Here is a 27806-nt window from a genome sequence, read left to right on the forward strand (position 1 = left end):
TTAGTTTAACTTCTTTTTTTATTTTAATTTTCATTTTATTTTATTAATAGCATAGGCAGTTCACAGCAACGAAAAACTACAGAAATATTACTATTACAAGTATAACAGGCAGTAGCCTGCAATGCAAAGAGTCATATGCAGAAGAGCAAGTTCAAAGGTCATCATTAGTAGATTCCTAATGTGCATCTCCCCAAACAAAGCATAGACTGCTAAACCCTCCTCATAAAATGTAAAAGGCGACTTTATTACTACACAGTTTCAAGAAAGAAAACCTAGTAACATGATTTTGCGTAACTGTCAATCAAGTCTGTACAAAACATCAGACTTTCCTAATATAACTTTGAACATGCCTACAGCATGTCAGATTGTTTATAAAACCTGTTAAAGTGTTAATTTAAACATAAAATATAATTATTTTACATGGTTTATTTGAAACACAAACATATCCAACAATAGTGCTGAATTTTGTATAGCTCATTTAAAGTTTTATACTAGTATGAGTCAACATAGAAGTTTCTGGAATGTGATATTTATTTTTCCAACTGTCATATTATGAAATAACCAATGGTAACATACCATGTTAATAAATGGAATTAATTTGATTCTTATTTCCATAATTCATAGATAAAATCCATTTATCCCTTAAAGTTGTCTAAAAAGTATGAAATGCTACTGTTCTTGAACTTTTACCTTGGTAAAAAAAATTCTGTTGCGAGTGTATACATTACGCTCTGAAATGACACATTATAGCTTTGTTTGAATAGCAATGCTTTAATTTTATTTTCCATACTTGTTTTCTTTGGTGATACTGTTTCTTGTTGATCCCTACATATCCTTTCACAGAGTATGCTTCATAGTACTGAAATAGAAGTAGCAGAGATGCAGTTTCAAAGGCATTTAAAGATGAATCTCCACTCTACAGATGCAGATTTGTTAAAGAATATTCCATTGCTGAAGCTGTAAAGGTCACATCACCAGTGCCAGTGTCTGAGATAGCGGGTATAGCTGCTACACCTGGTACAATAGTAACGCTGGTAATCTAAATTAATTTAAAAAGAAATGTTAGTGACAAGACTTCATACAAGCACAAGCCAAAAAGGGGTTACTGGTATTCTAAATGGGTTTTATTTAGTTAATATATTTGTCATTTATTTAGTGGTATATCAATACACTTTATTAAAAATAAATATGACTGCTTCCTGTCCCATTGCCATATACTTTGCTCTTCTGCTATGGCCAGTAGTTGCTAAATCTGCATTTTTCCCCATCTGTGACCATCTAGAAAGCCAAGTATTTCATTTAAACATGATTCATTTACTAGTTGTTATCATTAAAATGCTGAGATTTTGAAAAGTCTGAGAAATGCCTGCAGATTTTGAAGTGGCTCTATGCTTTGCCAATTAGCTGTCGTTGTACTCAATGTTTAATTGTGTATCTATTTTTAGATGTCAGACATACTTTGAAACATCTACTGACTTATAGTTTGATATATGTATCCCAGTGTGGAGTCAACTATACTCAACAGTGATGAACAATAGATCACCAAGGCTGAAATCAGAGGGTACCTTATCCATAATAATAAAAGTTATAGATGTGCTATTAACTTGGCATAGTAAGAACAAAATGGTAATGTTAATGATACACTCTCTAATCGTTGCTTTCTGATTTTAAAATATGTATGACAGAAGTGGTGCAGGGCAGATATTTCCTTCCATTGCAAATTTCCAATGTGTCAATACAATAAATGTCATCTTCTTGCAAGAATGTGCAGGAAATGCAGTTTGAGACATTGTCAAAAAAATAATTCCTAGCAGTTTAGCTCAGATGATTAAGGTTATGTGCTTCATCTTGTACTCCTGGCTTTAATTCTTTATATTTCTGCTTAAAAATGATATTACTCTGATGTAGACAATTACCTAGACAGTACTCCCAGGCTGCCCTGAAAAGGGACATTTGTATCCACTGGGATACCTGGATAACAAATAAAAATAACAAAATGTGTAAAAAATTAAAAAAAATAAAATAGCCATGTTTGGCCTCTAATTAGCTCTGGTTTATATTTACAACATAGCGGTGGTGGTGCTGCAGTAGCGTTGTCGCCTCACAGTTAGACGTTGCACGTTCGATTCTCAGTTAGAGTGTCTTCTGTGTCTCGACATGCGTGAATGGGCATTCCTTCATTGAAGGTTGTGCGTTAGGCCCGGCAAGCCAGCACGTAAAAATCTACTGCCAACCATTAGCGGACCGGAGTTCTGCTGTGGCGACCCCTAACCGAGAAAAGCTGAAAGACAGTTATTCTATTCACCCCTTGTTATATTGATTGCCTGTTTATGTCACTGTTTCCTTGCACTATGTGTAGTATCACATGTGACTCTGTCTTATGTATGTAGAAGATTGCCATGTCCTAGAATTCCTCATATGAAGTATGTTTATCAATTAGGATCTCTGTTTATCTGCTCTATCATGAATTTGCTTAACTGTGCTATATTTTTGGCCATATTGTATTCTCACTTAGTGTTCTTCCATGTGCTATGAATCCTGTTCTAATTCATTCCCTGCATATTATTCACTTTACTGTAATACTATTACTGTAGTATTGTTACTTCTGCAGTTTCCTTAATTATCCTTGTAAACCAGCACATTATGTATGCACCACTCATATTTCTCACCAAATCCTAAATAAATACTTTCTAGCACCACTGATGAGTTCTTTACATATAGCAAAATTTATATGAAATAAGATCAGAGCTTTCATTGACTATTACTTGTTCTGACCTCGTATGTCAGAAGCTAGAAGACATGTTGCTTTTGAAATTACTTTGCTGATTTTTCTGACATTAAAAATTATCTGTGTTTAATTAAACTGACAGACTGCAGACCGCATTTGGATACAGTATTGCAGAGTTCTTCATGCTCCTAACACTATGACAGAGACATGTTACACTATACAGATTGTTTATACCTCATGCTAAAAAAACTCTAAGTCTCATCAGAAGTACATAGAGTTTATGCAATTGCTTTTAATCTACTTTATCCATTTTCTGACAGTTTAGCATAGGAGTAGCTTATGTGTTTTGTTTTCAAACTTTAAAACTTTTTTTTTTTTTTTTTGCTGTTTCTGCTATTGAATTGCTGTTCTTTGCCGTGTCCACTGTGGCACATATTGGTTCTCATGAAGATGTGATAGTTGGAGCTCTATGTGGGATAGGTCATGTTATGGTAGGCTGATAAACATTTTGTTTTTGTTCCCCAGCATAGGTAAGGTCTTTGGAGGGATTGCGACGGTATGCAACAGCATGTGTGAGTGACAAGGTTCATATACTCCTGTGTTTGCTGTTCTGTTTTAGGCATCAGAACACCCATGATCTCAGATGAATTAAGCACTTTTGATCCTATACTCCCAAGTTTCCACTAGCAGGAAAAACATGTAGTACCCTTACCAACCAGGTCCATGCTGTCTGAATAACAAAAATGAGCTGGCATCTGTTACTTCACCTTTTCACAAAAGTCAGCCATCTAGAACTTGCGTCATTACTCAACCCCAGTCCACTGCCTGTCTGTCTGACTGACTGTCCTGTTCTTTATCTAAGAAAGATAACTTACTACATAAATGCAAATGTTAACATTTTATAATTAGCAGGGTGATAAGTGGATGAAGAAAAGCCAGTCTGGTATTATAAAGAGATAAAGCCCTGACTATGACTCAGGTGGCCCACAATGATTAGCTTCCTGGGCAATCGATGGGCTGGCAGAGGAGGATGGACTTGCCTATTCTGATAATGTAGAGGGATAAAGCCCTGACTATGACCCAGGTGACCCACATTTGATTAGCTTCTTGGACAATTGATGGATTGGCATAGAAGGATGGACAGTGCCTATTCTGGCAGGAGGGAGGGTATTGATTCCCAGCCAACATCTCTGCTATTCCAATGTAGTGTGACAGAGGTTGCATATAACACCAAAAGCAGTGGTCAGTCAATCAGGAAAGACATGCACTATGGCTGCCCAAGTCAGTAACTATAGATCCCTGTCTTGAATGCAAAGAAGTGCACATGCACAGATAATGAGGGGCATAGGCAGCCCCTGTGCTTTAATGGGTGGGTACATCACCACCGGGGACGGGATTAGGGCTAATATACAAATTCCAGGATGCCCACAAGAACACTAATAGCAAAATTGTTACTAGAGTTTTCACACAGGGCTCAGTGTGGGACCCTGCCTGTTTGATAAATATTTCTCTGAAGTGAAGGCCAGTGTTGGGGGCCTCTGGCCCACCAAGTTCAATGAGGGCTGTAAGCTGGGGATGTTGACATCCTACAAACAGACAAAAAAATAACAAACAACTGGTGCCAGAACCATGGCCTGACACTAAATGCTACAAAATGCGTAATCATAGCCTTCAGTCTGAAAAATGACTCAGGGCTCCAACACCCAAAGACCCACTACCCTCATACTGCCTATCCCATATTTGGGGAATTAAGATATAGCACTGTCATATCCTGGGTATTATTGCCTAGGCATGTAAAAACTGTTTTAGCCTAGTAATCACCTATGAACAAAGCATCTCTGATGTTTGCCCAGATGACAGTCTTCGATACAAGACTCCCCTGGTGGGTCTTTAAAAGGATGATGGTCCCCTCTGCCAGGGAATCAGGGCAAGCTTGGGGAAACTTGATTGTTAGTGGGCAATGGAGGTAAAAAGATTAAAAAAAAATTAAGTAGATGAAGAAACAAGAAGTCCCATTATCACACAAAGCATGTGCTTTCAGGTGTGACCATTATTGTCACATAAATGTTCTGCTCTGCATGTAACCCCCCATGCTTAAATTAATGTTATTTAATCTTAACGTTAATTAATGTTATTCTCCTTAAAAGACACTATGCTTGCAGAATGTCGACATAACTGCTTCTGTTACAGAATAAATTGCATTAATTTTATAAAAAGCAGTAGAATCTTTAAACTACAGGCTTCGCACAGCATAGGGACAATTGAAAACTGTGGAAATTAAAGAATAAATATAATAATGCTGTTAGATAAGTCATGTTGATCTGAATTATGAACAAAAAGAAAACCTGACTGTGGAGTAGTCACAGATAAAGAACCAATCTGCAACCATTCATCACTAGCTTTGTCCAAGTGCCGTCATTCTGAAAAGTTTAAGTCATGTCCTGGTTGGTTCCACAAATTTAAAATGCACCATGATCTGTATCTCACAATATTCTGGGGTAGGTAAGGACATTGGTTTGCAAATAAAGACAGTATGAGAGATTTAAAATGCACTTTACTAAAGAGATTGAAAACTGTCAACCTGAAGAAAAATCTGCAATGCTGAGAAGCAGATGGAAACTTGAATACTTTTAATCAAAGAAAGTCAGGGAGGGTGTTAGGGTGTTTATGATGGCAGGGAAAATAGAAGTAGTCAGGGCCTTGCTCACCCCTCCATATGTGATCTATCTATCTATCTATATATGTTCCAAATCTATAAAATGTAATCCTGTATATCAAGAAAGGATTTCCTTTTCCATATCACTGCTGCTTGCCCAAAAAATAAAAGTGTTAGTTTTGTAAGGTGTGAAACTGTGAAATGAATACACAATTGTGTTATAATGTTCACAAAAGGGCAAGAAAAATGAGTACTAGGAATACAGGGACTGATAAAAGTGTTGTATGAAACATTTTCACAAACTTCAGAAGGATTGTATGAAATTACTACGTCAGATGAGACTGTTGACAAATTAAATTGGGCACAAGTTAGCAGTAAATTAAACTGTGAAAGACACTGATGGCTCAAAATGTTATATACTTCCAATGATAGCAAATAAAGTTTCATGTGAGTTCTGTACCCAGGCTGGGTATCTGTGTACATTTTAAGTTATGACACAGTTCTGCAGCATGAAAGAACTGTTATTCTTCTACAATGATAACTTTCAAATGAAATTTAAACCAAATCATCCTCTACTTGTTCTGGTCTTAGGTCCTGTGAATGCTAAAGGTATCAAGGTACTTATTTTAAGAACAGGAAGGGATTTTTCCTTAATGTGCTTTCAAAAATTTTAATCTGTCATTGTACATACCTGAGTCAAAGAAGGAAGGAGAAAAGGATGCAATGATGCATCATAACTTGCCAGAAAAAGCTGATAAATGACTCCCACAGTCTATTGCATGTTTATTTATTAACAAGGTTAGTGGGCTGACCTAAAGGACCATTTCAGGCATGACCTGCGCCTTGTAGCATAGGTGTTATTGAATCACCATTAGAACAATAATAATAAACTGGCATTTACACAGGGTAAGATTTTACCAGTACCACCAGGCCAGCAGTTCAGTTGAATAATTAAATACATTTCTAACCCATCATGCCAACAAATGGCATTTCTGTGAGACAGCCTGTACTACAAGTCTTAATTACCTGTATCCGTCAGTGAATTAAAGCACATTCCAATTCAAGAGCAAATAAAAATGAATTGTCCTCAGCTGAAACTTGGATGGTGCTACATGACGTCAACATGACGTCAAAGAGAAAACAGAACCTTCATTACTTTCATTTTCTAGTGTGTTTTCTACACTCATATAAATTTGCTTCTTGAGCTAAAACTGCTGCATTAAAGCTTTAACCACTAAATTGTGAGATCATCGTCTTTATCAGTTTCCTAGTTCTGATTCATTGCTCCTGCTGACCCTGTTTGCATAATGCTCCCCCTAGTTGAGACTTAAAAGTAAAAGAAGTAGCAGCTTTATCAGCTCCCTAATACATGCACCATCATCTAACATGTATTCAGCACTCATTATTAATGTTTCTAAATGATTTTATTCATCTTGTTTGACACCAAACTATGTAACATATAAATCAGTATTGTTCTATTAGACAAAACACTTTTTTTTTCTTTATTTCTCTTCTAACTAGTAGTATAAATACCACCAGAGATCTCCCATAAAAAGAGGTCACTAGGCTAGTGGGACTAAGCCGGTCATCAACAGATGGATGGATGGGTGGCTATATAGATAGATAGATAGATAGACAGAAAGACAGATAGATAGATAGATAGATAGACAGATAGATAGATAGATAGATTAGATAGATAGATAGATAGATAGATAGATAGATAGATAGATAGATAGATAGATAGATAGATAGTTTGAAAACATTAACTACCAGCATTTTTATCTAACCACAAAATCTAAGACCTTTTGTATGTTTATAGGTTCATGTATTTATACTAGGCTAATGACGACCAGGGTCTTTACAAGCCTAGCCTTGCAACCTAATCCATTTTTTTCCCCAGAGTTCCTTGGATGCCTATATGGTGGGGTATGTTAGTAAAGAAGTAGCTAAGGATTATGTGGAAAGGTATGTTAGTTGGGGTTTAATTTACTTACTACTGACCTGTGTCCATCCGAGACATGGGGTCAGACCAGGAGTGATTTTGTGATTCCCATCCAATAGTCAAGGTTTCTTTTGAATAGGGTCAGGAATGAACTCTGCTACATGCAGATGGGGAGCTTATTCAATAGGACGGGGCTCCTTTGAGACACATATCTGTCCCTCAAGTAGGCTCTATTTATGTCGAAGACACAGTTCAGGTTCTTAGATCTAGTGTTTCTGGATGTGCAAGTGATCCTTTAGAGATGGATCTGAAAATGCCCTATATGCTAGGCATAGATTGCCTCTCAGTAACCCGTAGGAGACAGAGTACTGAGATAGGACCTTAAGACTATCTATATAGGGCAGGGTACTCATACACTGGAGTCTCCTGGTGAGGAACCTTTGAGGACTTTCCAACTGTTAAAAGTGCTTGGTTCAGTATATGCCACAGGGGTCATTTTACTCAGTGATGGGTCTGGTAAAGGTTGAGTACAAGTGCTTGGTTCAGTATATGCCACAGGGGTCATTGTACTGTGTGATGGGTCTGGTAAAGGTTGAGTACAAGTGCTTGGATCAGTATATGTAACAAGGGTCATTTTACTCAATGATGGGTCTGGTAAAGGTTGAGTACAAGTGCTTGGTTCAGTATATGCCACAGGGGTCATTTTACTCAATGATGGGTCTGGTAAAGGTTGAAGAGATTGGTACTGTTACCTCCTTGGACCAGGATGGCAGACCATCGCTTATGAATTGGGTGGCTTAGAATGATTTTCTTGCTGTTCTGGCTACATATTGATCAAACTCCAGCTTACTGTCTACATATGTTCCCAGAATTCTAAATATCAGGTAATCTCTTAGGAGTGTTTTAGCCATGAAGTAATTAGCATGGGTGGATGATTTCCTAAAGGGCACTATAATGCATTTCTTTGCATTGTGTTTTAATCCGTGGCTTTCACACCAGTCATTTGTTTGTGTTAGACCCTCTTGTTGGATGTTGTTGATTTTGCCCAATTTACAGTCATTTGTAAACATGGTGAACCAGTGGCCTCTGACATTAACTTTGACCTCCAAGAAGTAGATACCAAACAGAAGTGGGCCTAACACAGAGCTCTGGAGAACTCCCATGGTGACTGATATTTTGGTGGAGGTGGTCCCACCAATCCTGTCTTCTTGGGTCCTGCCTGTGAGCCATTTGGAAATCCAGCAAGTTATGTAAGGTTTTATGCCTACTTCTGAAAGTTTTCAACAATATCTGAGTGAGGCATTGTATCGAATGCCTTGGCCACGTCAAGATAAGTGGTGTACACCATTTTCCCCTCATCCATAACCATAGTGATCCTCTTAAAGAAGTCTACCAGGTTAAATTTCAAGATCTTCCCTTAACAAAGCCAAACTAGGATGGGTCCAGTGTCTGTAGATTGCCAATGTCTTTGTTGATCATTTACATAATAATTCTTTCCATGGCTCTGTATATTAAACTTGTCAGACTGATGGGTCTATAATTCATGGAGTCCATTGATGGTCCACCTTCATGAAGAGGAATAACCACTTCAGCCCTCTATTCACCTGGCATGTAACCTGTTTTGAGGCTGTAGTTGAAGATTGCCTGAAGTGGTCCTGCTAGGTCATGTTTTAAGCTATTTAGGAGGCAACCGTGAATATTTTCAGGGCTCACTGAAGCAGTGTTTTTGACCTAAAAGAGCACCTCCAGGACCTGCTTCATGTTGATAGTTGGGGGGATATGACAGAAGGGATTTCACAGGGGGTAGTTGAGGGGAGGGGGGGGGAAATAGAGCTAAATTTATAAGCTACTATATTTGCTATGTTACCCTGATCAGTTAAGGTTGTGCCATTTATCACCAGTTCTACACACAGCTGAGTATTACCTTTAAGGTTTCTGACATAGCTGAAGAAGACCATGTGATTGTCCTTAGCCTGGGAGGTTATCCTGACCTTATAATTGGACTTGTTGGACTTTATTAGGCATCTTAATTTCTTGTTTAACTGAATCAGAGAACTCTTGTCTCCATGAGAGTTGCTCTTTCTGATTTTGGCCATGGCTTTTTTTCTTTTGTTATATAAGGTTGGTGTTAGATCTGCATGTACTTCTGGAAGGTACAGCAGCCATTTACATGTTTGTACAGGGTTTCTGCACAGGAAGCCACATTCTCGGGTTTTGGGGCAGCCATGAATTTTGAAAAAATGTCACTTAATCAGATGTAGTTTGCTTTACTACAGTTCCTAAATGTTGCAGGTTTAGTTGGGTTTCCTGGTTGACTTTTATTTCAAGGGAGACAGCTCTGTGGTCTGACTTCACCAATGAGGATGTGACATAGGTGGGGATGCAACTCTTTTCCATGTTGGTGAGTAATAGGTGCAATATGTTTGATCCTCTGGTTGGAGAATGCACTATATGGTCCTGGGTGTTTGTGTTGACAAAGTCAAGGAAACATAGTCCCTGTGATTTAGATGCAGTATACATTTCACAGTCTATAGAAAGGTAGTTAAAGTCTCCCATGAATATGGTATTTTATTAGATGGTGAACACCTCTACTAGGTCTAGGTAAGAGTTGTGACCTTTGCAGTTCATAGATGGTGACCTGTAGCTAGCCAGAACATGATAGGTAACCTTGTCTCCGGAGTCTTGGACATTGATGAACTCTAAGGCATCATCCTGTTCAACTAACCTAAAGTTTTATTTGCTTTTATTATACATTGAGACACCTCCACCTTTAGTTCCTGTCTGTGCTGCTTTTGGCTAAATATGTGGAAGGAACTGTACTTCCTCCAGGTTTAACCCAAGTCTCGGTAACAGCACAGATATCTATACTGTCCAGAGTGAGCAGTTTGTGCAATTTGTTGTCAAGGTTCCCAGCCTTAAGACCACTGCATGGTGGGTAGCCAGGAAGTCTGTTCTTCATTTCCAAGTGAAACCACTGCACTCCTAACAAGATGGCATAGACATTGTTTTAGTTTAATTAGTAAATGTGTTCTTCTACTTCATGTTTTTTCAACACAAAAAATTAATGAATAAATTCACATTAGCCGACAAGAAGGTGAATATGTTTACATCTGAATTTATTTTGTCTATGTTTGATTTCTGCATGCCATATAAATTACTTGAAGGTACCTTATTACCATATCCCTTGCCTTTCAAACAATGTCATAATGTTCATAGGTTCATAGGTAGGTACTAGGTTATTGGCCCTAGGGCCTATACAAGCCTAGCCAAAAAGGTACCCTGGCTTTCGCCACCCAAGAAAATTATTTTCCTGTGCCCCTGTCAAGCAGAACCACAGAAGTGATCCCCAGGGTGAATTTCCTATTACCCATCCAATCATCAACATTTTTCTTGAAGAGTGCTAATGAGGAGCTCTGTTTGACATAGATAGGTAGTCCGTTCCAGAGTATGGAAAGTCTCTGGAACAGGAATCTATCCCTCCAGCATGTTATGTTTATTGTGGTGACAAGGTTTAGGTCCCTAGAGTGTGTAGCTCAGAGGGATTGGGATTTCTTTAAGTGGAGCATGTCCAACAGCTCTGGGTTTGACAAAGCTTTATATGTTAGGCAGAGATCGCCTCTGAGTAGGCGATATGCGACGGAGTAAAGCTGGAGTTTTTTGAGGCAGTCTGCATAAGGCATCTGTTTGAGGCCAGTAATCCTCTTTGTGAGGTATATTTGCGGCATTTCCAGTTGTACAGTTATACTGTATTATAATTGCCAAGAACAGTTATACTGTTCTTGGCAAATTCATCAATCAAATACGTACCAGTTTATAATCTTCTACAAAGGTAACAGTTTTGTTGATTCTCAAAAGTTGCCTACCATGGGTATTGTACACACAATGACTCAGCTGGTCATTCCCAGGATATAAAAACAATAAACCACTTTCATGTTTATAGCAGCTATCAGACCAAACTACCCTTCCATCAATACCATTAAGTTTAACCTTCACCTCCACGTACCCTACAATCTGTCAATAAGTAATCCCTACATCTTTATCTTTTATACCATGATTACTTACAAGTGAGGTCAACACTGACCATCTCTGTAGATTTCCATGAATGTATTAGTGCAGCTTAGACCTGGAACTTCATGTTGTAATATTTGACTTGCAAACCCATGTATCATTAAACAGGTAAATAAGCATTTAATAATTAGATCATCATCCTCAACCCCCTTTTTCCTCCTTTTCTACACAATGCCACTCTCCTACCTTCTTCGACACTCATGCCTGACTGTCTCAGGCCTTTTCTCACACAATCCATCCATCTCTTTGCTGGATGCCCTCGCTTCCTCTTGCCTAAGTAGATCTCAAAGAGTTATACTTCTGAGTCCAACTTCTGACTTGACTAACATTGATGGAGGAGTTCAGTAGGACTCTGTCTTCAGTCTGATCCTGTTTAACTTAGTTTTTGCCTCATTTCCCACATCATCTTCCTGCTGGGTTTCACAACAGACTGATGGTATAAAAAATAGTACTATATTAACAACAGCAAATGACGTCAACCCAGTTAATAACCACTTAGAACATATTTATAGAGAGGTAAAATAACTTGGCCTTAAACTTACTATCCAGAAGTGGAAGGTCTTGTATATGGGGAACTATTACCAAGAATTGCAAGCCAAGGTAAACAAAGTGATTCTTGAAAAGATCAAGGAGATGAGAGATTCTTATCACAAGGAAATCAACCTTTACAGAAAACTTCAATAAGGTATGAAGCAAAGCACTCCATCATATGGGATTGTTGTTTAAGACTGAATAACCCAAAGACACTTTTACACTAACTTGCCGTTTTAAATCTGCAATACATCCATTATGGGAGAATAATTTCCCCTTTTGTTGCTGTACAAAGAAAAAGCTACAATTTTTTGAGAAAGTTTAAACAACATTTACTAAATGAATTGCAGTTTGTAGTGATATGGGATACGGATCAAGGCTGAAATTTCTGAATCTCTTCAGAACTGCTTACTGATTCACCAGAGAAAGGCTTTATTTGGCCTATAGAGCTTTTAATTGTGACATTCAGAGATACTCTAGGAATGAAATTAGGCATTAGCTCAAAATTAAAAATTGTGACTTTATTATCCCTGTTGTTAGGACAAGAAAACAGAAAATATTTATCTTAATCAGTACCAGCTTCATTTATTAATTAGGAAATATTTATCCCTAAGTTTATTTAAAAAGATTAAGGTATATGTCTCTGAGAGTGAACTATTGGAGTCTGCATTTCATATCTGCCTTTGAGTCAGAACAACTTTCAGAATGAGGATCACATTTCTAGCCAACTAAGAAATATTTTAAAATGTTTGATGGAATACATACTTAAAAGTACCAAGGCATCACCCATATAAAATTATGTTATTTTACCAAACACTCAGATAACACCACTATCACTTCTTGTCACTTCCCATTATAGCATATGCACAGGAGGGTGTCAAGGGATATCCCACAGATGTCCCCCTTTGGGAGTTCCCAGCTACCTAAATAAAAAGAAGTTACTTCTGTATACTACAGTTTTCAAGGTTTGCAATGGTCCTTTTCAGCACACTTTCCCTTCCAACCTCAGTTTCTGAAAGAAAGGGTTAACCTTCTCCATGATAATCCATTTATAAATGTGGAACACTGATTTCTTTATTTACCTTTGTTGTGAGTGAATCTTCACATTTCAGGAGCATTAGATAAATAACTGAGTTAAAGTGAAAATAGGACAGGATAATTCATCATTCACTGTATATGTTTTAACTAGGAATAAGGGTGTTACTGCTCCTTGGAAAAAGCATCATGATACAGTTTATTTATTTATTTTACATTTGTTAACTGCGAAAGTCAGACTTGGAAGGAAGTCAATTTTCAGCAGAGGCCCAGGGAGAAATGCTCCAGATGCATGTCTTCATAATTTTTTATTTTATTTGTTTTCCATGGTAGAGCACTGATTTCCATGGACCTTTTTCAGACTCAGCCCAGGAGCTGTTTTTTGGTTAAGTCACTTGCTCAGAGTCACATAGTTAGCCAATGGAAGCTGAGGGAATCAAACCCTGCACCTCTGGACCACAGGAAACAGCTCCTTAATCCTCTAAGCCAACTGCCAGACCTATATCTTAAGTATCAGACATATATCATAAGTATATCTTACTTAACAAATAATATGTTTACATCTACACAAGCCTTCCACTGAAATAGTAAGTTGCTTTTCTTACCTATTTATATTTCTCCAAATGCTCAAGTTTTGCCCATATACATTTACAAGACTTTTTAGTTGGTTCCATGGCATAGGGGTCAGAGCCTTTGTAGGATGTTAGCTTTGAGTCTGAACACTTACTGGGAACAATTTGATTTGATTTTACAAACAACAACAGACTGAATAGATGAAGACGCAATATTTTTTTCAGAGTAATGCAGATACTCAGGTACGTTTCATGGCAAATAGAAGAAGAAGAAGTAAAAAAATATTCAAAATGCAGCCTGCATATGAGAAAGGAAAGGGGCATGACAATTTTTATTAAGTAAGCAAAGAGTGAAACTATAGACCATGTTCCAAATGTGCTTTTAGAGGAACAGAGGGGAATGTGGTGAACGTGCAGGTAGACTGAAAGCTTGCACCTGGAGCAGACCTTCTAAAAATATGCATGGTGTGGCAATGTAGAGCATTTATGACAAGACTCTAACATGAAAACAATTTATGAGGGGGAATAACAGTATGAAATGTTAGGGTCACAAGTTCCAAAATCAAATTTACAACCTACTGGCCATGAGGAAGTTAGATTGATGCGGCCCCATGCTGATATCTTCTACATCCTGAATGCATACCAATATTAATTTTGAAGAAGGTTAATGAATTATTTCTGATTGTAAAAGGAAATGTATTCTATGATTTTGGAAGGCATTGTGTAATTCATATGTCACATTTTTTTCTATTAATATTTATTTTTAGCATTAGATTCTTTCTTCCAGTATTAGCTCTTCTCATGGTATATTTCAGGCACAGAATTTCCTGTAGAAGAGGGCAAGAAATGACATTACAGATTAGGCATTGTTCACGTGTATAACCTATAACAATCAGAATATAATGACAATTCCTAAAGATTTATGAATAGTTCAGGCTTTCAACTGTATGACTTTTTTATTTTTCTTAGTCAGGAATAGCTGTAATCTTTCCATCTGTTTCAGAAATGTAAGGTGCTGAAGTGTGAGTCCCATTACTTCAAAAAATAAAAAAAAGAAACATAAATAAGATGAAATAAACCCAGATGTAACAGAGACTTCTTCACCCCAAATTCCCACCACTTTCAATGTAGAGGAGCACATCCCCAAAATATTGCTACTTAAATACACCAGTTGTAAGACTACTGTACCTCAGAGTATGGGGAGTATTCAAAGGTACTGCTGTGTTGGACTTAATGCTTATTTCTTCACTCACACCTGTAAGCTTGCATTTCCAGGGATCATGGGTACAGTTCTTTGGAATTCAGTAGACACTGATTTGAAGATTACAGGGTGCAGTATTATATTCACTAAGGGGTTGGGTCAGTAAGGTATACAGTGACACAGCAAACCCTCTGAAACACCAGGTGAGTGGTAGACACACCAACTAAAAACACTTTGCTTTCTTCTTGCTGACATCACTGTTGCTAAGCCTGGTATGGTGTGGAATGGCAAACAGTATGCTAATATTTAGCTGATCTTCAGTATCAGTTTGGATATCCACATCTGAAAACTTTAGAGCCAGTCTACTCAAGATGTAAGGAGAGCTTACACAAGATTAAGCCTTAAGGTTGCTGAAAATATTTCATCAATCTAATTCAGTAGGTTTAAGAAGTCTAATTTTAATTTAATATTAATTTGTTAGCCAGGTGAAAAGGCTTGTCCTGAGACTTGTTTTAGGTAAATGCAGTGATAGGTTCACCCCCAGTGAGTATGTAGCCTTTGTTATGCCCAGAACCACTTCACTTTGTAGTTCAGATTTTGAGTGCTTGTCAAATCCATATCCCTTTCTAGGCACACAAAGTACAGCAGGCGGACATTTGATTTAATTTATAAAACAGAATGTTTTACTGACATACCATTTTTCACCTAGGTGGCAGAAGAGAAACAAAAGCAGTGAGACTGATATAGATTCGTAGACTAGTACTAAGCTAACTGCCCTTGTGGGCCATTTTAAGCCTAGCCAATTAACCCTTGTGAGAATCAAACCCTGCACCTTGTGTCTGTAAGGCAAATATTGTAACCATTATGCTAACCTTCCTATGGTGCCTGATTTAAAAATGGGCTTATGGCTGGCTTCATTTAATTGTTACTCTGATCCCCTTAGAAAAATATTTCACAGCCACTTCCCATACTCATATGCATTCTTTATGTTTTCTTTCATTTTTATTAAAAATATAGACTTACAGCGAGGGCAGTATCTCCTCCAGTAAAATGGGTACCAACCTGTAAAAGAACCAGAAAAAAAAATATGTAAGTATTTGCCTGCTGTAACTGTGCTTAAGGCATGCCAAACATGAATTATAGATGCAATGTAAAACAAACAAAAAACTTACGGTATCTGCATCTCCTATACCTTCCATCTGTCCAAAAGAAAAAATGTTTTTTTTTACTGTTTTTGGCAAGAAATGCTTTCATATACCCCATCAACTTATGTAATTCAGTGTTGTCTATAACTAAAGTAAAATTGCCCAGACAAAGATATATTTTTCTAGGTTCTTTTTACCCCCTGACCACTAACCATCAAAATTTCCCCTTCTGGACTTGAGCTGATTCATTTCCTCATGGTGGGAGGCCCCAGAATCACAGGACAAAAGCTATCTAGAGAGGCCAGGCAGCCATTTCGGTTGCTTGTTTCATTTTTTGGCATTCCTGCTATGACAGGATTTTATGACAAATCTAAACTAATCTGTAGATGGAGGAACATGCGCTATGCATCACTGTGGAGGTTCACAGTACCTCCTCTGTGCACTGTACATTTGCACCTATTGGTGAGTTGGTGACCTGAATGTCTATCCTATCCCAGCCCCACATTTTGCAGCACTGTCCATTCTCTGATGGCATGTGGCGCCATGCAATGAGTTCTGCACTGCCCTCCCCCTCACAATGAGCATACCCCCCTTCACCTTCCACCTGTATCAAGTACCTGAACCACTAATCAAACTTGGATCACTTGGGTCATAGTCAGTGCTTTATCCCACATAAAAGATGTAGTGCTGTGATCCACAACTTAAAAGATATTTAGATCTATGAGGGTGCCACTTTTAAACCACATTATTAATTGTATCAGTAATAATGCTACATACAATATTCAATTTCAGTTAAGCTTTTGGTGATGGCTAAAGCCTTTCATACCCTTATCTCCTATCCCCAGCATTACTTTTGCATGAATGCTACATACAAATACACCATGCAAAAATGAACCCTATATACTATATAAATGCAAGGGATTCTGAATATAGTAAAAACAAATTTTGTGGAAATCAGTGCACCATGCACTCCATCTTTTTAATATTTGTAGTAACAGTTAATAGCATAGCAGCAGTTTAATATAGCATTTAAATTTAATTATGGGTTTCCTGTAAAGAAACTAAATAAATCCAAGAAAAATCATAAACATTTCTATTTTAAAGCAATATTATAGAATATACACTTCTGTTGTAACATTTACATCTAAAAGTGCTAAATAATCTCTTGTGATTCTTTTAATATGATGTTGTAGGTTCTTCTCAGTCTGTCTGCTGTGACGCCCTGCATTTTTTAATTGCTGTGTTTTGAAGTAATACGGTTAGCATCATCATTATTACATTTTACCAAAGCCCGCTGACGTCTTTGGTCAACCTAGAAGACCAAATAAGCAAACAGTAGATTTTTTTTTACCCACGGCAAATCCCCCTATGCACGCACAGTGTCCCCTGCAGGAGATACATCTCCAGCACCCCTATAAATATTAAGATTAATTTCAAGGTTTCCATACCCCAAAGTAGGTTATGATAGCTGCATTCATTGTCTGTTTCTAATGTCATGACTCAAAAATGCTGCAGTGATGGATTTATCATATATTACTTCATAAAGAACTGGACCCATCAGGTCATTGCATTTGACTGATCTCAGAAGAAGACATACTAGTGGTAATCATGACTGACTGTTCATCAAGAGCCAGTAAATGACTATAAAAATACTATAATTTATATCTGTACTGTTCATGGAAATAAAGTTAAGTTTGGTAATGTGTAGGATGAGAGGAATTATTGTTACATTATGTGAATAAGTGAAATACTGTGCAGGTTGTAATAAGTGTGTATTTCAGACAGTGAGGTTGGTGGCAAAATTTATCTTGGAAAGGTGAAGAGAAGTAAGTTTTGAAGTGTGTCTTTGAGCAGAAACTCATGATAAATAGAACTGGTGCTTAGGGTTGCCACTTTTTCAAATGACCAAAGTAGGACATTTTTGGTACAAACATCAGATTTTACAGGCTGACACATACCCACGGTCAGTACAAAGGATAGAACTTAACTTTTTTGCCTAAATAAAATCTTATTCTTGTAGCATTTTAGTTGCTTATTCTGTTTCTTATAACATTTAGGTATTTTAGATACAGAATAACTGTTTTATGCAACTATTACATAAAATATAGGAAATAATTTTGTCCTAAAATCTCAGGACATTTGCCATTTTTACAATTTTTTGTCAGGACACAACTGCCCAAAGAGGGACTGTCCCTCGCAAAGTGGGACAGGTGGTAACCCTACTGGTGCTAAGATAATGTGAGGGAATTAAATATTGTGCAAAGGGTATGTGGCACATTTCACTGTTTCAGTCACCCTTGGTCAGTGATATGACCTCTAAGCTGGTAATATTTAGTTAGGAAGTGTGGGGACTCAGCTTTCCACAATATTCACAATATATATATATTTCAATTCAGACTAACACCTAAATGTTTAGTACTACTTCTATATGGGAATGAAAACTATAGTAAATCTGAATAAGATATTAAAGATCAAATGCATCACATTGTCAGCAAATGTCCATATAGTAAAAGCTATGTTTCCTGTAGTAATATATGGCTATAAGCACTGGGCTATGACTAATGCTATAGACTAGAAAACAGATGATTTTGAACTGTGGTATTTAAAAAGAATGAGAATTCAGTGAAATGTAAGATGATCAAATCAGTACCCAGTTATACACAAGGAGATAAAAAAACAGGCTTTTCAGTGAAAGGTCTGATTGTAAAAAATAAAATTAAAATCCTTTTGTCTGTATAATGCAAAGGCAGGATTCTCTGAAGAAGGAACTGATGCTGGGAGAACGACAAAATAAGGGTCAAATAAGGCTAATACAGAGGGACAGAATCACTGAAATAATTAATATGAATTTTCAAGAACTTAAAGAAGCAGCTTTTGCAGATATGACTGATATGCTAAACCCTTGCATTCACAAAGAGTGAGATTTGATATGATCTACAGAATTGTGTAGTTCTATAACTCACTTAGCCATGAGCATCTTGCTTCTTTCTACCTCAACTTTCCTTCACCCCAAGCGTTTGTACAGTTTAGACATCCTTACCAACCTCAGCACCTCTCCACATTCAAATTACAACAAGTACATCATATTTACAAATTTGTTTGTGGCTACCCCTCTAAAATACGTAATTACCTCTCCCTGAAAACTAACAGTTGGCCATAAGTTAAAAATTAAATTGTATGCCTCCATGTTCAAATGGCACACACTATATTCCACCATCCACAAAAATACTTCTCTGTAGCTCCCCTTCTTGATTGGTATACCCCAAATTATATTATCTAATCAACAAATCAGATTCCAGCTAAACCTCTGACCTCACATAATCAGTACAATGATTCCTACTTCTCTACTGCTGTCTCCAAAACCTGGAACAGTCTACCCTTGGTCAGGGGAGCAGAGTCTAGCTAACTTAAAGTCCTAGAAGTGTAGGTTTAATATCTCTCCTGCTAATCTTCAGGTCCCTTATCTTCCAGGCAATAAACCAGTAGTCATCTATCAGGATTTTCTCTGTCCTGGCTGAAATGTGTATTTTAGTTTGATAATAATGTGAGATAATTTCTGCATCCTTATACATCATATGTCCTATGTCATACTCTAAACTTTTTAAAAATGTATCTTGATATAAGCTATTCTGTGGTAGTATTACTGTGTGACCTATAATGTGATAAAACGTGTCATACTGTAACGTTAGAGGTTTTTAGAATGTGAATACGTTATGCAGGTTTTGGAGCTTTTCTCTGTGGTTTTCTGATGAAAATGAATTATGCCCAATTGGGGTATCCTAGTTAACAAAACAACATAACATATAACTTAAACAAAGATAGCCTGCCACATCTCTAGGGTAAATCTTTGAATGAGTACTTTCAGCAGTCTTATTTTGCTTTTTTTGCAGTTTTCTAACATCAGGTATTTCCAGGTATTTCAGGCCCTCTCACTATGTGGTGATATTCACCCCAACCCCGGACCTCATACCCTTTCAGCCCATAACTCCCCTTCCTCTATTAAAAACCTTTGCATAGTAACTGTCAATGTATGCAGTATATGTAATAAACCCACTGAATTCCATGGCTGGCTCTCACAGTACTCTCCAGATATTGTGGCACTCACAGAGACCTGGCTAAACACAACATATATCAAACACTGAAATAAACCCACCAGGATATAACATCCTTAGAAATGACAGGTCCCATAAAAATGTAGAGGTGTTACACTAATTCATCGTGACACCTTAACTATAACTCCGTATGACAAACCCTTACCAACATCTGGCAATATTGAGCTATTAATGGCTAACCTACACATCAACAGCAGAAAACAAATATGCATTGCCATACTTTAAATCCCCCCCAGGTCAAAATATACCTACCCTAGAAGATCTACTGTCCTGGACAACCCTCAATATAACAACTGAAACCATTATTCTAGGTGACACAAATATTAATTGGCAAGCTCTCATCCACCACTCCCAACAAATAGCATAAATCTATATAAATATACTCAACTTATCTCTGACCCTACTCACATAGTAAGCAAACAAATTGAGTTAACCCTAGACTGGATACTAGTCTCTCACCCACAACACTTCTCCAAGTCAGGTACCCTTCCAAACACATTTAGCAACCATTTACCAGCCTACATTCATAGAACACTCAACTAGGAATCTCTCTCAGTTCAATCAACAAACTTTTTTGAATTGTCTAAAATCCCTATACTGGTACCCTATCAAAACTCTTCCTCTAGATGAAGCAGTTAATTACTTCAACAAACTCTTTCTTGATACTCTTAACAGTCTCGCCCCTATCCGTACTAAATGAACTAAGTATAATTACGCCCCTTGGCTAACTAATCAAACAGCTACTCACTACTAGGGATAAGTATGGAAACAATGGCCTTGGAATAAAACCCCGCAAAATAACTTAAATATAAGCAACTACGCAACCTCGCCAAAAAGCAGGTGACCAACGACAAAAAAAAATATTTCTCTACTAAGATTTCTACCCAACATAACAACCCTAAGATGTTCCTGCATTCTGTTTCCTCACTTCTTAATCTGGGAACCAGTACAACCCTCCCCCTTCAGCTGATAAAGATCCACAAGATATTGTCCAAGCTTTCAACACTCACATTGTTGAAACTATCTAAAAACTTGTCCATGATTTCACTTCAAATACTAGTACGGGAACCAAGACAAACACTGACAACAATAACTTCTCCCACCATTCCTCTAACCCAAAATCCAACACGAATAACTGCAACTCAAATAATACCCCTCCCATTCCTCCTTTTAATGTTCAACCAGTTCCCACTTCTCTAGTACATAAACTGCTTTCTAAACTAAAACCGTGCTCCCGTTCCTCGGATGGCCTCCCAGCAGAATACCTAAAAATAGCAGCAGACTCTATAGCTCTCACTATAAGCATTCTCATTAATCGATCTATCACTGAGTCATATGTATCACAACTCTGGAAAAACTATATTATTACTCCCCTGCACAAAGGTGGTAACACCAGTGACCTACCTCTCTACTTTCCCCACTCTCTAAAATCCTCAAAATATGTATCCATTCACAACTATTAAAATATCTTACAGGCAATAACTTACTATCACTCACCCAACACAGTTTTCATCCTGCACACAGCACAAATACAGCCTTACTTTTATTTACCAACACTGTAAACAAAGCTCTTGATAATGGCCTACTTACTTCAGTTATACTTCTCGACCTATCAAAAGCTTTGATACAGTGTCCCACTCTAAACTAACTCTACAACTTGAGACCATGAATTGCTCCACCCAGGGCCGGTGTTAGCATTTTGGGGGCCCCCAGCAAATGTCAAGATGGGGGCCCCCTAGGCACTTCCAGTATAAGTATCATCCTAACAATGCCATCCATCCTAAGCAACCTTTTATTGCATGCTGCAAACTTTTAGGAGTAGTATCCACAGACAGACCTGCAGCTACAAGCTTTTACATTACAACAGGTCTATGTATCACACTTTCACTATGTTGAGCTGTCTAACAAAGAGGCAGTTAGAGTTACTGGCACTTAGTTGCAACAGTGATACATTGCAACAAGTCTATGTACAGGTCTGGACTTAAAGTGAAATGATGACTGGACCTACATTTCAACACCACCCACCATCACCCCCCCCCCCCCCACACACACACACACACACACACACCCAGTCATCTCCTCTGAGTCCTTCTCCTTTTGGGCTCCCCATACCATCCATGTTACTTTTTTCTTCCTTTTTTCACATTTTGCCTTACTCTAAGCTTTTCAAGAAGGCATAACTTTCTATATGCTCTGAAGTGCATTTTACACAACATTTTCATCCAATAATAGCTTGAACAGAAATTATGATTAAGGAAAGAAATTCACTGTTGTGGTTCAGCTTTAGTTTTCCTTGCATCCTTTCAAGACACCTTTCCTGAACAAGACAGACCAGTAATAACCATTTAGGAAATAAATCAAGTCAGGGCCCAAGAAGCCACAGGTTTACAGATGGTCTGGGATGCATTTTAGAGCATTTTCTCAACATTTTACTCCAATGGTGGCCTAAATAAAATTATGAAGAAAAAAAAGAATTTCAGTCTTATTTTTTCTTTCAAGGAAGACATAATTTGTGCCCAAGGCTTAATTTTCAAAGCTGACAAAATTGTAGCTTACAGTAAACTAACAAGCCAGTAGTTGTGAGAATATTTAAGTCTTATCTGGAAATACCGCCTACCTCCCTAACCCTCTAAAAAGACAGAAACTGCCTATGCATCCCTCTGGTGTTAGACTGGGATGAAAGCAGAGATTTAAATTGCCTTTGTCATATATTTCAAGTGACTGATGATATACATATACATAGAATGTTCTTCACCCCAGCCGTCAAAGGCAGCCACATGTATATGTGCCTAGTACGTGATTGTGAGAATGATTTCAGTAATATTCAAATTTGTTGCTCCTAAACAGTACTCCTCTCTTACACAAGCTATAGTAACCTTCTTTGTACACCTCTGAGGTCTGTGAGAAACACTGCCCTCAGCTCAAACACAAGCTATAATGACTTTATGTGCACACCTCTAAGGTTTGAATGTGATGAAAATTAAAGATGTAATATCCACACAATCTCTAGTCCCTCATAACCCAGAGCAGCTTTATGTACACACACACACATTTGAGCAGGGCTGGTTTTAGAATGGGTGTGGTTGTAAACAGAGGCTATTATTAGCTTTATCCTAAAAGGGTCATATCTCAGTACCATTCAGGTTAAACAGCGTATTCAGAAAATTGATATATTTTTCTCCAGCAAGCAACAGCTTTGGTGGGGGCCCCCACAGAGTCAAGGATGATAAAGGGAGTCCCCATTATCCATTTGGACAGTCTGGTGAGTGGGGGCAACCAGACTCCAAAATATCTAAGTGTCTGAATGTTCTGTGATATATGTTGTCTTACTTTTGAAATATAATTACTTGTTAGGTACATTTTTTACTGATACACAGAAGAATAATGTCTGTGTCCTGGCATTATTGGGTGCATGCACAGATAACAATCAGTGATGTTTTTTACACACACACACACACACACACAAATATGCATAAGCCACAGCAGTACTAGTTATGTACTTATTTCAGCAAACAGCAATGCCTTGTGCAACATTGGTACTGCCACACCAGATTAGTCACTGCTGTTTAGCAGTCGTCAAACAGCAGAAGCAGTAAGATTTATTTCATCGAGGAGTAATGCATACTTGTCACTGTCCCTACTTTCACAGACCTTCCCTGATTTTGCTCATACTTTTGCTTTATCCTTTGTAAAAAGTCTGATTTGGTGGAAAATCATTCAGGATTACAAACAGTCAATTAATCCAGACATCTGAGTTTTATACTTATTGTCCAAAAATAGATGTTGATGCAAAATATGTTATTCTAGTAACTTTTTAAGTGAATTAGAGTAATATTTAAACATATTTCTGATTCTGAGCATTTATTCTATTATTTTTGGGATTGTACTGAATTTTTAAGCAAAGAAATTGAGTTATAATATCTGGTGTTCTGGTATTAGTTATAAAACTACCTGAAAGAGAAACTATCCCTGATGATCGGAAGCATTAGCTCTTCTTAAAATCCAAAGTTTGCATGGAGGTAAGTCACTCTGGGCTGCTGATCCCTCTAGTGCTTATATTGTTCATGTTCATTATCATCTTCATCCTAACAGGGTCATATCACAGCCCTGTTCATGTTAAAGAGCATAATTAGGATATTAATGCAGTTTTCATTCCTCATTTTTCCCCAACCAGCAGCAGCTTTTGTGAGGCCCCCCACACAGACAAAGATGATTAAGGTGGCCCCCTGAAGCCATGGTTTTGCAGGGACCAAAAGCAGGCTATGTAGTTATTTTTAGTGGAGAAAATGTCCAAAAGCAGGGTTTAACTAAGCCAGGAGCACTATGTCAGTAGTAAAATATTTAATGGCATTCTGATGCTTGTTACTTGACAAAACACCATTACTACAACTAGAAATATATTTGAATTTTAAGGGAGATATAAATAAGAGTTATTACCCTCATAGTTTTTTAAGTATGCAAGAGTGCTGCACTAGCCTTTGTTGGTTTTACAGATGTGACAAAATATCAGGATAAGATAACTTGCTGTTATTGGGGGCCCCCAGGGAACAGGGGGCCCCCAGCGACCGCAGGGTTCGCTGGTGCCTAAAACCGGCTACACCCTAACCTGGTTCCATAGCTATTTTAATAATAGAAAACAATCTGTCAGGTGGCAAAGCAAACAATCCACATTTCTAAATAACATCCTTGGGCACTTACTCTTTAATATATTCATTAACAATCTCTATAAAGCATCCCAGTACAATTATACAATATGCAGACAATTCTACCATAATCACATCTGCTAATAACAGCTCTGATCTTCTAAAGTTAACACAAAACTCTTTTTCTGCCATCGAATTTTGGCTCACAGAGGCCCAATTGTTACTGAAGCCCAAAAAAACAAAACGGTTACTCTTCTCATCCAAACCCCTTCCAGACTTTAAAATTTTCTCACAAAATAATACTGAACTTGAAATTGTAAAGAATGCTAAATTACTTGGCATCAGTGTTGATGACAAACTTACATTTGAAGATCACATACTCAGGACTATCAAAAAAAAAACATTTTAAACTTGGTAAGCTTTATAGGCACAAACTCTATCTGGACAAAGCCACCAGACTAACACTAGCTAATAGTGTGCTTCTCCCTTCTCTACTGTATGGTAGCCCAGTCTTTACCAACCTACACACATCTCTTGCAAACAAAGTACAATCATGCTACTATAAGATAGTTAAGTTTGTCTCTAGAATGCCAACTCGCACACACCACTGCTTGGCCATTAAATCTATAAACTGGCTTGACTTCCCCCATTACCTACAATTTACCCAACTTACTCTTACCCACAAACTACTCAACAACCCAAAATAGTTTTCATCCCTTCAAACAAAAATACAAACTTATACCCCAAATCTTAACCTTAGGTCTTCAAAAAACACCTTCTGATGGTAACCAAACCTAAAAAAAAGAGCCAGACAATGCCTTTATTCCTATTCTATTGCTAAACTATGGAATACCCTCCCTCACTCTATTACTTAACTTGACTCTATACTAACTTTCAAAAAAAGCTCTGAAAGAACTATACCTGAATAACCAAGACTGCTCCTATATTAACATGAGTAAACCTCCTTAATTATTAATTATTACTTGCTACTTACCCTTACAATGTCCTTGTTCTGACTTTGTGATCCTCGGTCGTTTTAAAAGTCTTCATTCCCATTCTACTTAGCATTCACTTAATCTATCTCTATCCATAAAATGTCTTTTCCTGTAATGTTTTAGTCCAAAAAACACTGATTATAAAGCTCTGGTATATGACAAACTTATGTTACAATGTTTTCTCCCCTCAACGGTGACACTGTTACAATTGAGTAATGTCTGTTTCCAAAATTGTACGAATGTCAATAATTGTTTCAACTATATCAGAATTTATAACATTACTTTCCAAAATGTAATGTCTTATTCCAAAATTTACAGAATGTCAATAATTGTTTTTGGAGTTTTTACTGGTTAATATTTTCTTTTTACTTCTAATACACTTTGTAATGTATAAGCTAATTGATAAAAATGTCTGTCATTTGTGGAGCTTTTCTCCCCGGGCCTCCACTGAAAATGGGACTTTCTGGCCCAGTGGACTTTCCCAGTCAACAAATGTCAATAAATAAATAAGTAAATAAATTATCATCTCATGTACTCCTGTGGCTATCCACAGGTTCTGCCATGAGCTTGTCTAAACCTTACTGAGCAACATCTCTGCCTTACTTTTCACTCACCTGTCTTGAGTGACAGCAATGCTGCCTCTGTTCAAATCTTGTCAAGTCACTCTAGTCAAAAATGTGCAATTCCTACTTTACTGTCAATGAAACTGAGAGTCAGTGAGGGCCCAGTGTGCGTTCATCTCCATGTTGATCTGCAAAAACCCAGAAATGTATCTGGTCATAACACACTGATGAAATAATATGTGAAGTAATTAAACTGGTTGGCCAAAAGTCGACATAATTAGGCCTTAATGCTCTCATATTTCAACAGTTAGGCCTTAATGCTCTCATATTTCAACAGTTAGGCCTTAATGTTTTCACATTTGAGCAGTTAGGTCTTAATGCTCCCAGATTAGATAAAATAATACTGCCTCAAGAATCAGAAGAAAAAATATAGCAAAGGAGAGACAGACTGCAATAAGCTGGTTTTACATGACCTCGTCTCCCCCCACCAAAAAAAAAATCATTTCACATAAAGACTAGAGACTGAGTTGCCTTGAGCAAGCATACTGCTGTCATGTGACTAAATCAGCAAATCAGTTTAATGTAGTTCTGGCGCTGCCATGCAAGATGGCCCAGGATTGGTCTGTCTTTGTTAACAAAACGAAATGAAATAAAACTTAAAAATAACATGCCATGTCTCTAAGGTAAACCTTTGAGTAAGTATTATGAACAGTCTTGTTCTACTTTGCAGTCCGTATACCTCAGATATTGTTATTATCATTGAGTGGGAGGCCCTGATAAAGCAAAGTAGGGAAGCTCCTTTTTGTTAGGATTAGGGGATTTCAAACTATGAGTCTGTTTAGATGCAAGGTAATGGATATGGTTCCCTCAGCGCTGAAAACAGCATCTATAGACTAATGCTGGAGAGAAATGAGAAGCTAATGACAAATCAAATCTCTTAGATTCTTTGGGTTTTCTAAACCCTTCACAGTCACTTTTCTAGCCTGCATGCATGATTGTATTCCTCAGAGAGTGTCCCTTCCCAATCACTTAAACATGTGGAATTGTAATAGTTGCACTCAGCAGGGATCTAATCTTAAGAAATCTACTGCCAAGCTGATGCAACTTGTTTGCAATACTCTTCTGCTGAGTCACTTTCCACAGACATTTCTGATTATATGCATAGATATGAGAGCCTGCTCCCTGTTTTGATATGTTCTTCTCAAAACAGCTGGTAGTTTAGTTTTGTTTTCATTCGTTATTCAGATAAACTCATTAGGCTCAGTTACTCAGTAAACAAATGGATACTGATAGAATCAAACCAAGGACCACAAGATTAGTCTTATAAGAAGCTTAAAATCTCTCCATTAGTGATAGTTGTAAATTTCTATTTTGATAATTTACAGCAGGTTTTGTACCCCGCTCCCTGATGACTGCTCTTATTTTCATCTGTAAGAAACCATTTACTTACAGCGGAAGCAAGGTCTCCAGTAATACATGTGTCCTAACAAAGAAAAGAAAAGATAGGTTTTATTACTTTGCATCTGCTCGGTGTATCTTTTATATCAAGACACAAACAGTTCCATTAAAAAATGAAATGCAAACTCACTTAAAATGCAGGACCTCCTTCTGATCC

General features: G+C 37.5%; 1 long non-coding RNA gene across 1 annotated transcript; it reads right to left on the reverse strand.

Moving 5' to 3' along the window:
- Positions 1–27806, reverse strand: LOC122790389. The gene is made up of 5 exons (XR_006363011.1): positions 27780–27806; positions 27642–27674; positions 15906–15932; positions 15757–15795; positions 1–1039 (listed from the first exon to the last, which is right to left on the reverse strand). It is a non-coding gene; the product is annotated as an uncharacterized LOC122790389 (long non-coding RNA).

The sequence above is a fragment of the Protopterus annectens genome, chromosome 16.part0 (genome assembly GCF_019279795.1).
Source record: "Protopterus annectens isolate FY-2018-M chromosome 16.part0, PAN1.0, whole genome shotgun sequence".
In the NCBI taxonomy this organism is placed as follows: Eukaryota; Metazoa; Chordata; order Ceratodontiformes; family Protopteridae; genus Protopterus; species Protopterus annectens.